Source organism: Salmo salar, chromosome ssa23 (genome assembly GCF_905237065.1).
Source record: "Salmo salar chromosome ssa23, Ssal_v3.1, whole genome shotgun sequence".
Lineage (NCBI taxonomy): Eukaryota > Metazoa > Chordata > Actinopteri > Salmoniformes > Salmonidae > Salmo > Salmo salar.
This window is the reverse complement of record NC_059464.1, coordinates 40,485,461-40,499,160: the sequence shown is the minus strand read 5'-3', so window position 1 is coordinate 40,499,160 and position 13,700 is coordinate 40,485,461. Positions and strand designations below refer to the sequence as shown.

At 44.2% G+C, this 13,700-nt stretch overlaps 1 pseudogene; it reads left to right on the top strand.

Annotated features, from left to right (window-relative positions):
* The first annotated feature begins 2,106 nt into the window (after positions 1–2,106).
* LOC123729830 (E3 ubiquitin/ISG15 ligase TRIM25-like) lies at positions 2,107–12,229 on the top strand (annotated as a pseudogene).
* Positions 12,230–13,700: the final 1,471 nt, after the last annotated feature.

Below are 13,700 nucleotides of genomic sequence, written 5' to 3'. Positions count from 1 at the left end.
TGGTAATGGCTTACATTAACTTGTTATGGATAGGGGGCAGTATTTTCACGGCCGGATAAAAAACGTACCCGATTTAATCTGATTATTACTCCTGCCCAGAAACTAGAATATGCATATAATTATTAGCTTTGGATAGAAAACACTCCAAAGTTTCTAAAACTGTTTGAATGGTGTCTGTGAGTATAACAGAACTCATTTGGCAGGCCAAAACCTGAGAAGATTCCAAACAGGAAGCGCCCTCTCTGACTATTTCTTGGCCTTCTTGATCATCTCTATCCAAAACAGGGGATCTCTGCTGTAACGTGACATTTTCTATCGCTCCCATAGGCTCTCAGAAGGCTCCAGAACGTTGAATGATGACTTTGCAGGCCATGGCTGAAAAACAGTAGCGCATTTGGATAGTGGTCGATCTGAGAACAATGACACTGGGGGTGCGTGCACGAGATGACTCCATGTTTTTATTTTTTCGTCTTTGAACGAAAACAGGGTTTCCCGGTCGGAATATTATCGCTTTTTTACGAGAAAAATCGCATAAAAATTGATTTTAAACAGCGTTTGACATGCTTCGAAGTATGGTAATGGAATATTTTGAATTTTTTTGTCGCGAAACGCGCCGGGCGCGTCACCCTTCTTTACCCTTCGGATAGTGTCTTGAACGCACAAACAAAACACCGCTATTTGGATATAACTATGGATTATTTGGAACCAAACCAACATTTGTTATTGAAGTAGAAGTCCTGGGAGTGCATTCTGACGAAGAACAGCAAAGGTAATCCAAATCTGAGTTTGGTGAGTACCAAACTTGGTGGGTGTCAAAATAGCTAGCCATGATGGCCAGGCTATCTACTCAGAATATTGCAAAATGTGCTTTCACCGAAAAGCTATTTTAAAATCGGACATAGCGATTGCATAAAGGAGTTCTGTATCTATAATTCTTAAAATAATTGTTATGTTTTTTGTGAACGTTTATCGTGAGTAATTTAGTAAATTCACTGGAAGTGTTCGGTGGGAATGCTAGTTCTGAACGTCACATGCTAATGTAAAAAGCTGGTTTTTGATATAAATATGAACTTGATTGAAGAAAACATGCATGTATTGTATAACATAATGTCCTAGGAGTGTCATCTGATGAAGATCATCAAAGGTTAGTGCTGCATTTAGCTGTGGTTTTGTTTTTTTGTGACATTATATGCTAGCTTGAAAAATGGGTGTCTGGGTACTCTGCTGACATAATCTAATGTTTTGCTTTCGCTGTAAAGCCTTTTTGAAATTGGACAGTGTGGTTAGATAAAGGAGAGTCTTGACTACAGCTCAGCATTCAACACCATAGTACCCTCAAAGTTCGTCACTGAGCTAAGGATCCTGGGACTAAACACCTCTCTCTGCAACTGGATCCTGGACTTCCTGACTGGCCGCCCCCAGGTGGTGAGGGTAGGTAGCAACACATCTGCCACGCTGATCCTCAACACTGGAGCTCCCCAGGGGTGGGTGGTCAGTCCCTTCCTGTACTCCCTGTTCACACATGACTGCATGGCCAGGCACGACTCCAACACCATCATTAAGTTTGCAGATGACACAACAGTGGTAGGCCTGATTACCGACAACGACGAGACAGCCTATAGGGAGGAGGTCAGAGACCTGGCCGGGTGGTGCCAGAATAACAACCTATCCCTCAACGTAACCAAGACTAAGGAGATGATTGTGGACAACAGGAAATGGTTCAACAGCTGCAACATCGAGAGCATCCTGACTGGTTGCATCACTGCCTGGTACGGCAATTGCTCGGCCTCTGACCGCAAGGCACTATAGAGGGTAGTGCGTACGGCTCAGCACATCACTGTGGCTAAGCTCCCTGCCATCCAGGACCTCTACACCAGGCGGTGTCAGAGGAAGGCCCTAACAATTGTCAAAGACCCCAGCCAGCCCAGTCATAGACTGTTCTCTCTACTACCGCATGGCACGCGGTACCGGAGTGCCAAGTCTAGGACAAAAAGGCTTCTCAACAGTTTTTACCCCCAAGCCATATGACTCTTGAACAGGTAATCAAATGGCTACCCAGACTATTTTGCATTGTGTGCCCCCCCCAACCCCTTGTTTTACGCTGCTGCTACTTTCTGTTTATCATATATGTGTAGTCACTTTAACAATACGTTCATGTACATACTACCTCAATCAGCCTAACTAACCGTCTTTATGGGCCGTCTTTTTACTGTTGTTTTATTTCTTAACTTACCTGTTGTTCACCTAATACCTTTGTTGCACTATTGGTTAAAACATGTAAGTAAGCATTTCACTGTAAAGTCTACACCTGTTGTATTCGGCGCACGTGACAAATAAACTTTGATTTGATTGGAGCTGTGTTGTGACAAAGTAGGGATGGGTATCAGGTGGAAGGAGATCACAGAGCCTGGAACAGACAAGAGAGGAAGGCTGGGAAGAGAATGTATCATTCATTTGGTTCAAACGTCTCTTGTCTGTCTCTAATACACCAGTGGGGTCATCCTAACCCTAGCTTCCAGAGTTCACAATACTATCCTCCATGTTGGCAGTTGGTTCCAAGACTCCACATTCTACCTTCATCCCAACTACATATGGTTTCCATTGACATTCTAAATGTCAAACTCAGTCCAATAGGAAGACACTCCCTGTAGATACAGAGAACCCAGTCCAGTAGGAAGACACTCCCTGTAGATACAGACAACCCAGTCCAGTAGGAAGCCACTCCCTGTCCTCTGGTGTAGAGTTCAATGAAACAGAAAGTAATCTTTCACACTGCCATTGCTTAACCTATGGGAGAGAGCACCAAAATGGAAGAGAATCAGGAACTGTTGTGTTGCTCCATCTGTCTAGATCTACTGAAGGATCCGGTGACTACTGCCTGTGGACACAGTTACTGTATGGGCTGTATTAAAGAAAGCTGGAATCAGGATGACCTGAAACGTGTCTACAGCTGTCCCCAGTGCAGACAGACCTTTACCCCAAGACCTATTCTGAACAGGAGCACTGTGCTGGCTGAAGCGGTGGAAAAACTGAAGAAGACAGGACTCCAGGCTGCTCCCCCTCCTGCTCTGTGCTATGCTGGACCTGGAGATGTGGCGTGTGATTTCTGTACTGGGACTCTTACTGTGAGACTCACCTCCAACCTCACTATGAATGCCCTGCTTTGAAGAAGCACAAGCTGGTCAAAGCCACCGCACAACTACAGGAGAAGATCTGCTCTCATCATGACAAACTGCTGGAGATTTACTGTCGTACCGATCAGCAGTGTATCTGTTATCTGTGTACAATGGATGAACATAAAGGCCATGATACAGTGTCAGCTGTAGTAGAGAGGACTGAGAAACAGGTAAGACCAGAACAACTTGTTGGTGACTGTCTGATAAACAAAGAATTAAAGATACAGTAGGAACGAAGGCTGTTTAAATATGAGATCATTCAAATGAAATGGATCCACGGCAGAACAAATATGAACACAAACCTTGAGTAAATACAGTGAGGGAAAAAAGTATTTGATCCCCTGCTGATTTTGTACGTTTGCCCACTGACAAAGAAATGATCAGTCTATAATTTTAATGGTAGGTTTATTTGAACAGTGAGAGACAGAATAACAACAAAAAAATCCAGAAAAACGCATGTCAAAAATGTTATAAATTGATTTGCATTTTAATGAGGGAAATAAGTATTTGACCCCCTCTCAATCAGAAAGATTTCTGGCTCCCAGGTGTCTTTTATACAGGTAACGAGCTGAGATTAGGAGCACACTCTTAAAGGGAGTGCTCCTAATCTCAGCTTGTTACCTGTATAAAAGACACCTGTCCACAGAAGCAATCAATCAATCAGATTCCAAACTCTCCACCATGGCCAAGACCAAAGAGCTCTCCAAGGATGTCAGGGACAAGATTGTAGGCTGGAATGGGCTACAAGACCATCGCCAAGCAGCTTGGTGAGAAGGTGACAACAGTTGGTGCGATTATTCGCAAATGGAAGAAACACAAAAGAACTGTCAATCTCCCTCGGCCTGGGGCTCCATGCAAGATCTCACCTCGTGGAGTTGCAATGATCATGAGAACGGTGAGGAATCAGCCCAAAACTACACGGGAGGATCTTGTCAATGATCTCAAGGAAGCTGGGACAATAGTCATCAAGAAAACAATAGGTAACACACTACGCCGTGAAGGACTGAAATTCTGCAACGCCCGCAAGGTCCCCCTGCTCAAGAAAGCACATATACATGCCCGTCTGAAGTTTGCCAATGAACATCTGAATGATTTAAAGGACAACTGGGTGAAAGTGTTGTGGTCAGATGAGAAACTCATGGAGCTCTTTGGCATCAACTCAACTCGCCGTGTTTGGAGGAGGAGGAATGCTGCCTATGACCCCAGGAACACCATCCCCACCGTCAAACATGGAGGTGGAAACATTATGCTTTGGGGGTGTTTTTCTGCTAAGGGGACAGGACAACTTCACCGCATCAAAGGGACGATGGACGGGGCCATGTACCGTCAAATCTTGGGTGAGAACCTCCTTCCCTCAGCCAAGGCATTGAAAATGGGTCGTGGATGGGTATTCCAGCATGACAATGACCCAAAACACACGGCCAAGGCAACAAAGGAGTGGCTCAAGAAGAAGCACATTAAGGTCCTGGAGTGGCCTAGCCAGTCTCCAGACCTTAATCCCATAGAAAATCTGTGGAGGGAGCTGAAGGTTCGAGTTGCCAAACGTCAGCCTCGAAACCTTAATGACTTGGAGAAGATCGCTCCTGAGATGTGTGCAAACCTGGTGGCCAACTACAAGAAACGTCTGACCTCTGTGATTGCCAACAAGGGTTTTGCCACCAAGTACTAAGTCATGTTTTGCAGAGGCGTCAAATACTTATTTCACTCATTAAAATGCAAATCAATTTATAACATTTTTGACATGCGTTTTTCTGGATTTTTTTGTTCTGTGTCTCACTGTTCAAATAAACCTACCATTAAAATTATAGACTGATAATTTCTTTGTCAGTGGGCAAACGTTCAAAATCAGCAGGGGATCAAATACTTTTTTCCCTCACTGTATGCCATTATGGCAGATGAGGCCAGGGATGCCCAGTCTGAACTGTTGGCTCTGTGTGTATGTGACAGAGGTGACAGTTAAGGAGTGTTTATTAGCACTAGCAGAACTCAAGTCATTTGATGCCCAATCTATAGCAAATGAGTTGCAACAGCAGCTCCAAATGAGAGGGGTAGCAGGCCTAAAGTGCGTTGCTCAGACCTATGATGGTGCAGCTGTCATGAGTGGATCCAAAGGAAGTGTACAAGCACATTTCAGAGTGCTGCATCCGGAGGCTATTTATGTACATTGCTTTGCTCATGAGCTTAATTTGGTGTTGTGTCATACTTACAAGGCTATTCCAGAGGCTGCTGAGTTTTTCAGTTTCTTGGAGAATGTGTATTCGTTTTTCAGTACATCCCTATGTAACAGATGTATATCGTACTCTCCTTGCGTTGTGTTTTGTCCAAATAAATCACCCCAGCCAGTGGTCCCAGATGAGCAGTATTTATTATCTGTTGTTAATAAAAAGGAAACAGCATGTTAGTTGTGAAGGGCTTAATGGTATTGATGGCTGTCGATGGTAAAATCTGTAGCATGAAAACAACTGTGTTAGCAGTGGGCTTATGTGACCATTACATCGGTGCATGCTAGCTAACACAGTTATATACAGCAATCATATACCAAAGCACATCCCAGAAAGTCCCTCAATCCCTAACAGGTACCATGTACCTACACATGTATAAATCAGCAATGTACAGAAAACTTGAACACATTGTAAAATAGAAAAATAGAAAACAGCATTCAGAACGTGACATACCGCTTGCAAAATTTTCATACTGGGGAGACCTGACGTTTGCGATCTCCTCCTATCTGCAAGCGGGACCATTTACATCACGCCTTATTGTCATAGGAATTGAACCAACCAATAAGAATGCTTGAACATTAAATACACCTTTCTTTAGAGGCAAGTGGAAACATAACCAACCCTGTTACACCTAGTTAACCACCACAAGTTCAAAGAAGCTCAGTCCAAACTTGGAATAGCATCAGCTGAACTTGTACAGCTCTCAAACACTCGCTGGGCATGCCAGCTGCGGTCAATAAATGCAGTCCTGGACACTTTAACTGCTATTTTTGATTGTCTATCTGCCATTGGATCCCCCATGGCTGTTTGTCTAAGAGCAAAGCTCCATAAATTCTCCACTGTGTATTTGCTACTGCTATTTCAGTTCCTTCTTTCTATAACTGAGGGACAACACAAGTTCCTCCAGAAAGAGACTGTAGACCTGGCAGAAGCTTGTTTCTGCGAAAAAGCTGTATGTGACACACTGATAGGCAGACGCATTTGCCACAGAACTTTATGACAGAACCAAAGCACTCTGTGAAATTCACAATTTTCCAGAGGCAGATGCAGCAAGAAAGCGCAAACAAAGGAAAATGGGAGATTTTGTGGTGGAGACCTGCTTGGGTTTAGGTACAGAATTGTCATGTTCCCATACAATGAAAACAGAGTTGTTGCTCCCCTGCTTGGACAGGATGGTTTGTGAGCTTGACCAGCGATTCTTGACTGTAGATGAAGGTCTGCTCAAAGGCATACAGGCATGCAGCCCCAACTCAAAAAACTTCCTAGATACATCATGCTTAAAACTGAGTTTACCAAGCACTACGGTATTGATGTTAAAACAGAAGAGATGTTGGTGGCCAGAAACTTTCTTACCCGGAAAAGAGAGGCTGGACGTCCTCCCAAAGATATGCTTGCTGTGCATAACCTCCTAGATGATGATATGTTTCCTTCTCTGAAGGAAATCCTTCAGGTTTCCCTCACAATTCCTGTGAGCAGCTGCACCTGTGAAAGGTCCTTTAGTGCACTGCGCCAGCTGCACTCCTGGTTGCGTAAGACAATGGGTCAGAAAAGGCTTGCAAGTCTTGCAGCCATGTCCATTGAGGGTGAAGTGCTTGGGCCACTAAGCCACAATAGTGTCATTGACAGCTTTGCTACCTTTAAAAATAGGAGGTACACTTTGATGCGTCCACCCACAAGATAAGCATCAAAAGAGAGAAGCAGGAGGAGCACTTCTGTAATATAGGTTGTAATATTTGTTTGGGATTGTACTTTTTTTATCAGATTTTATTCCTAATTATTGTTCAGTTTGTTAAACTGTTATTTAGGTCATTAGTTGTGTTTAGTTTTGCCCCATTGTGGATGATACTGTTTAAGATGGTTCATGTGTCTAAATTATTGGGTTAACTTTGAGCAACAATTAACAGAAAGGGTGAAACTTAAATAAATATGTTTTTTATGATGGTATAATATGACCTGCATGTCTTCTCTCTCCTCTGTCTCTCTGTCTCTCTGTCTCTCAAAATAAAATCCCTTAAGTATTTGGGTTACATAGTACAGTCATTTTTGTACCTTTTGTGGATGGGGACAGAGTGGACTTTAATTTCTTTATTTGGATAGAATTTAAGTTAGATCAGTGCCTAACATAAACTATGAGACAGGCATAATTTTAGCCAACCTTGATCAAAAATAACCTTATTTTCATAGATTCTACACCTGTTGTTACTCTAAAAATACATGATGAAAATACGTTTTGAGGGCTTTAAATAAAATCCTGGAGGAGTATGCCCAGAACCCCCCTAAAAGAGGCTTAGCCTCCCTATCCATGAATCTCTAGTGACGTCCCTGATCCTTACTAAAGTAGTAATTACTCAGAATTGCAAAATATAAAATGTTCTAGTTCATTTTATCACTAACAACCATAAAATAACCATTTATAGCATAATGAAACAGACATAAACCAAAAACATCATACAGTTAGTTAATTATTTAAACATATATATTTTTAGATGGGTGACCATCTGCCAAAGTAACACCCTCTTAACATATACACACAGACACTGGACAGACACTGAAAATGAGCTTTTTTAATATAAATCTGGTAGCTCTCAAAAGAGCCTAACTGCTGAGCAGTTCGTTTTCAGGAGTGTGCTGCCTGCCATCAGAGGAGTCTGTCTGAATAATGAAAAGTTAATAACTTATTGCCACGCATTTTATTCTTTTTAAAAAATTGAACCTTTATTTAACTAGGCAAGTCAGTTAAGAACAAATTCTTATTTACAATGACGGCCTACCAGGGAACAGTGGGTTAACTGCCTTGTTCAGGGTAAAAATGACACATTTTTACCTTGTCAGCTCGAGGATTTGATCCTGCAACCTTTTGGTTACTGGCCCAACGCTCTAACCACTAGGCTACCTGCCACCTCTACACTCTAACCACTAGACTACCTGCCACCTCTACACTCTAACCACTAGGCTTACCTGCCACCTCTACACTCTAACCACTAGACTACCTGCCACCTTTACACTCTAACCACTAGACTACCTGCCACCTCTACACTCTAACCACTAGACTACCTGCCACCTCTACACTCTAACCACTAGACTACCTGCCACCTCTACACTCTAACCACTAGACTACCTGTCAACTCTACACTCTAACCACTAGACTACCTGTCACCTCTACACTCTAACCACTAGACTACCTGCCACCTCTACACTCTAACCGCTAGACTACCTACCACCTCTATACTCTAACCACTAGACTACCTGCCACCTCTACACTCTAACCACTAGACTACCTGCCACCTCTACACTCTAACCACTAGACTACCTGTCACATCTACACTCTAACCACTAGGCTACCTGTCACTTCTACACTCTAACCACTAGACTACCTGCCACCTCTACACTCTAACCGCTAGACTACCTGTCACATCTACACTCTAACCACTAGACTACCTACCACCTCTACACTCTAACCACTAGGTTACCTGTCACCTCTACACTCTAACCACTAGACTACCTGTCACCTCTACACTCTAACCACTAGACTACCTGCCACCTCTACACTCTAACCACTAGACTACCTGTCACATCTACACTCTAACCACTAGACTACCTGTCACATCTACACTCTAACTACTAGACTACCTGCCACCTCTACACTCTAACCACTTGACTACCTGTCACCTCTATACACTAACCACTAGACTACCTGCCACCTCTACACTCTAACCACTAGACTACCTGCCACCTCTACACTCTAACCACTAGACTACCTGTCACATCTACACTCTAACCACTAGGCTACCTGTCACTTCTACACTCTAACCACTAGGCTACCTGCCACCTCTACAGTCTAACCACTAGGCTACCTGTCACCTCTACACTCTAACCACTAGACTACCTGTCACCTCTACCCTCTAACCACTAGGCTACCTGTCACCTCTACACTCTAACCACTAGACTACCTGCCACCTCTACACTCTAACCACCAGGCTACCTGTCACCTCTACACTCTAACCACTAGGCTACCTGCCACCCTTTCACAGAGGCCGTTTACATGTGAGTCATTTATCAGACACTCTTATCCAGAGCCACAAGGGTTAAGTGCCTAAATCTGCCTAAAAAAGGCGATTGACAGATTCTTCACCTAGTTTGCTCTGTGATTCGAACCAGCCACCTTTCAGTTACTGCCTAACACTCTTAACCGCTAGATTACAAACCACTAAATGTTAAACACAAGTCAAATGGTGGTAGATAAATGGTAAGCTGGTTAAATAAAAGACTGCTATTGTTTTGGGGAAATAGGGACATGTCTGTCTATTTCTCCAATGATCTCTAATAGATGTATTTATTTTAATGGTTTGAAGTTCTACACCATTTTAATCAGGATAACCTATTATTTCTAATGATGTAAGTTTTGGCAGCGGACAATGCTGTTACCAGTTGCTGGTAGTTAAAAAAAAAATTACTCCTGGAACTCTGAGGTCGTCCCATTGTTTCCTAAAGGGGAAATATAGGTATGTCTGTTTATTTCACTAAATATCTCACAATGTGTAAATTTAGATGTTTTCATGTCAAACACCATTTTAATCAGGATAATCTCCTCTTTCTAATGACATAAGGTTGGGCAGCGTCCTCTGCTGTCATCGATCTCTGGACCAGAAATAGTCAGAAGTTGCAGTTTTATTTCCTACTTCCTGGTAATGCAGACATAAACACACTTGGCACCAACAAGGTGTGGATGTTTACTTTCTACACCAGTTGTTATTATTATTATTATATATATTCTTTCCTGTTTTGTCCTAAAAACAGATTGTAGTGGTATGATAAAATGGTAGACATTTTTTGGAGCCATTTAGGGAAAATGGAATTGGGTTTGTGGCTGGATCAGCAGCTCTTCATCATGCGGCAGGAGAGACTCAATACAGCAGGGGTCTCTGATTTCTATGCTGCAGTACTGAGGGCCTGGCAGCTGCTGAGACCCACACGAGAGGGGGGTGTGGTGCCTGGGCCGTGGGTATGGGAGGAACCACTGATCACTGGGTTTGGTGGACCTGGAGAGCAGGGTGGCAGCGTTCTGACTCAAAGCAGCACAGAGGCTACTGTACCGTACGGAGGTGGGCTTAGCGGGAGGGAAGGGCCATCAGTGGCAGGGGGTTGTGGGGGCTGAGAGCATGGCAGTGTATAGGTGGAGGGTGCTCTATAAGCTCCCAGTGCTGGAAAGGTCAGGGGTCATCCAGTGGAGGGTATTACATGGAGCCCTGGACACCAATAGCTGGTTGGCTCAGGTTGACCTGGGAGTTGGGGAGGGGTGTCCGTTTTCTGCAATGACAGACTGTTCATCATGTTTTTATTGTGTTGCCAGGGTAATGCCATTACTGTTGACGGCTTAGGGTTGAGTTTGAGTTTTACAAAATGATCAACAGTGATGAGATGTTTCAAGAGGTATGGGGGCTCAGGGGGGCTGTCTGTACGGCTGGAGAGGAGGGGTTGGATGTACGGTTGGAATGTGGTGCTGGATGGTGTATTGTACTGTGGTGTTGGGTACTGTATAATGTGATGGTGTGGAGGTTGTGGTGGCACGCAATGTATTTTTAGGATGGGAGGTGTTAGTGTAATGAGGATGACAAGTCAGTCTCTCTCCATCTCTCTCTCTCTCTCTCTCTCTCTCTCTCTCTCTTAACAGCGCTCTGCACAGGCAGCAGTGGAGGACAGTGATCAGATCTTTACTGAGCTGATCCGCTCCATTGAGAGAAGGAGCTCTGAGGTGAAGGAGCTGATCAGAGCCCAAGAGAAGGCTCAAGTGAGTCAAGCTGAAGGACTCCTGGAGCAACTGAAGCAGGAGATAGCTGAGCTGAGGAAGAGAAGCACTGAGCTGGAGCAGCTCTCACACACAGAGGATCACATCCATTTCCTCCAGGTAACTAAACTGTCTTGTTACATGTGATATGAAATTAACTTCATGTGAAACTATTCATCTCAATCATTATGTTGTCCTGTCCCTCTCTCCTGCTCTCCGTGTTTTTCTCCCCCCTCTCTGTCTCTCTCTCTGTGTCTCTGTCTCTCCTTCTGTCCCCCTCTCTGTCCCCCTCTCTGTCTCTGTCACCCTCTCTCTCTGTCGCCCTCTTGCTATGTCTCTGTCACTCTCTGTTCCCCTCTCTTCTGTCTATGTCCCTCTCTGTCTCTGTCTCTCTCTCTCTGTCCCTCTCTCTCTGCCCCATCTCTGTCTCTCTCTCTGCCCCCCTTTCTGTCTCTCCCTCTGTCCCCCCATCTGTCTCTCCTTCTGTCCCCCTCTCTCTCTCTGTCCCCCTCTCTCTCTCTCTGTGTCCCTCTGTCTCTGTCCTTCTCTCTCTGTCCCCTCTCTCTCTGTCTCTCTGTCTCTCTCTCTCTCTCTCTCTCACTCTCTCCGTGTCTCTCTCTGTCTTTCTGTCTCTCTCTCTCTTTATCTCTCTCTCTCCCTCTCTCTCTCTCTTTATCTCTCTCTCTCTTTATCTCTCTCTCTCTCTCTCTCTCTCTCTCTCTCTCTCTCTCTCTCTCTTGTCCCTCTGTCTCTGTCCCCCCTCTCTCGCTCTCTCTCTCTCTCTCTGTCCATCTGTCCGTTTCTCTCTGTCCCTGTCTCTCTCTCTCTCTGTCCATCTGTCCGTCTCTCTCTCTCTCTCTCTCTCTCTCTCTCTCTGTCTCCAGAGTTATCAGTCTCTCTCTCTCTCTCTCTCTCTCTCTCTCTCTCTCCAGAGTTATCAGTCTCTCTCCAGTATCAGTGTATCTTCAGACTTACCCAGCATCGTTGTCCGTCCTCTTCAGTACTTTGGAGATGTGAGTAAGACTGTGTCTGAACTGAGAGAGAAACTAGAAGACTTCGTTAAAGGAGAATGGACCAAGATCTCCACTACAGGTGTGTTGAAAATAATAACAACATCAACTTTAGACCATTGAAAGTTCCCTACTAGTCATATACATGTGGAATATGGTATGATGATAACATTCCCTCTCTCTGTCAATGTGTTTGTGTGTCTGTAGTGAATATAGTGGATGTTGTACTGCCTCCAGAGCCCAAGTCTCTTTTTACTGACACTCCTAACAATCCCTGTAGAAATATATAGCAATAGTAGATCTAATCAAAGACTGGGTATCTATCTGACTCCTCATATTTCTCTGATTTGATCTCTGCTGTGCTCTAATCAAAGACAGGGTAGATACAGTTGGTCTCATTGGTCTCTGCTCTGCTCTTCTCCCAGATTCCTGTCAGCTCACACTGGACCTAAACACAGTACACACACGCCTCTCTCTGTCTGAAGGGAACAGAAAGGTGACCTATACAGGCCAAGTCCAACCATATCCTGGCCATCTAGACAGATTCACTAACCATTGTCAGGTTCTGTGTAGAGAGGGTCTGTCTGGTCGCTGTTACTGGGAGGTGGAGTGGAGTGGTGATGTTGATACAGCAGTCTCATATAAAGACATCAGCAGAACAGAGACAGATAATAGATTTGGATTGAATAACAAGTCCTGGAGTTTGGAGTGCTATAGTAATGTTTATTGGTTCAGACACAATAATGTTGAGACTAAAGTATCAGGCCCTCAGTCCTCCAGAGTAGGAGTGTACCTGGATCACAAGGCAGGTACTCTGTCCTTCTACAGTGTCTCTGACACAATGACCCTCCTCCACAGAGTCCAGACCACATTCACTCAGCCCCTCTATCCTGGGGTTTGGCTCAATAGTGATAATGGTACTGCTGAGCTGGTTAAACTGTAGTAGGGTCCACATAGATACTAGTCATGCTGGTGTAGTCTATAGCTGAGCTGGTTAAACTGTAGTAGGGTCCACATAGACACTAGTCATGCTGGTGGTGATGGTCCCCAGATATAATGGTCTGTTTTTCAGTACAATAATTTGTCTGACCATGCTGGTCATTTATGAACATTTGAACATCTTGGCCATGTGCTGTTATAATCTCCACCCGGCACAGCCAGAAGAGGACTGGCCACCCCTCATAGCCTGGTTCCTCTCTAGGTTTCTTCCTAGGTTTTGGCCTTTCTAAGGAGTTTTTCCTAGCCACCGTGCTTCTACACCTGCATTGCTTGCTGTTTGGGGTTTTAGGCTGGGTATCTGTACAGCACTCAGCTGATGTAAGAAGGGCTAAATAAATACATTTGATTTGAAATGGTAAAAATGTACTTAACAAGTCACATAATAAGTTACATGGACTCACTGTGAACAATAATATAACTAGAGACAAAGTCTTTCCTGCCAGGAGACGTAGCCTGGAAAACTCCTGGCCCTAATAGAAGCTGCAGAGGATTCAGTGGTGTCTTGTTT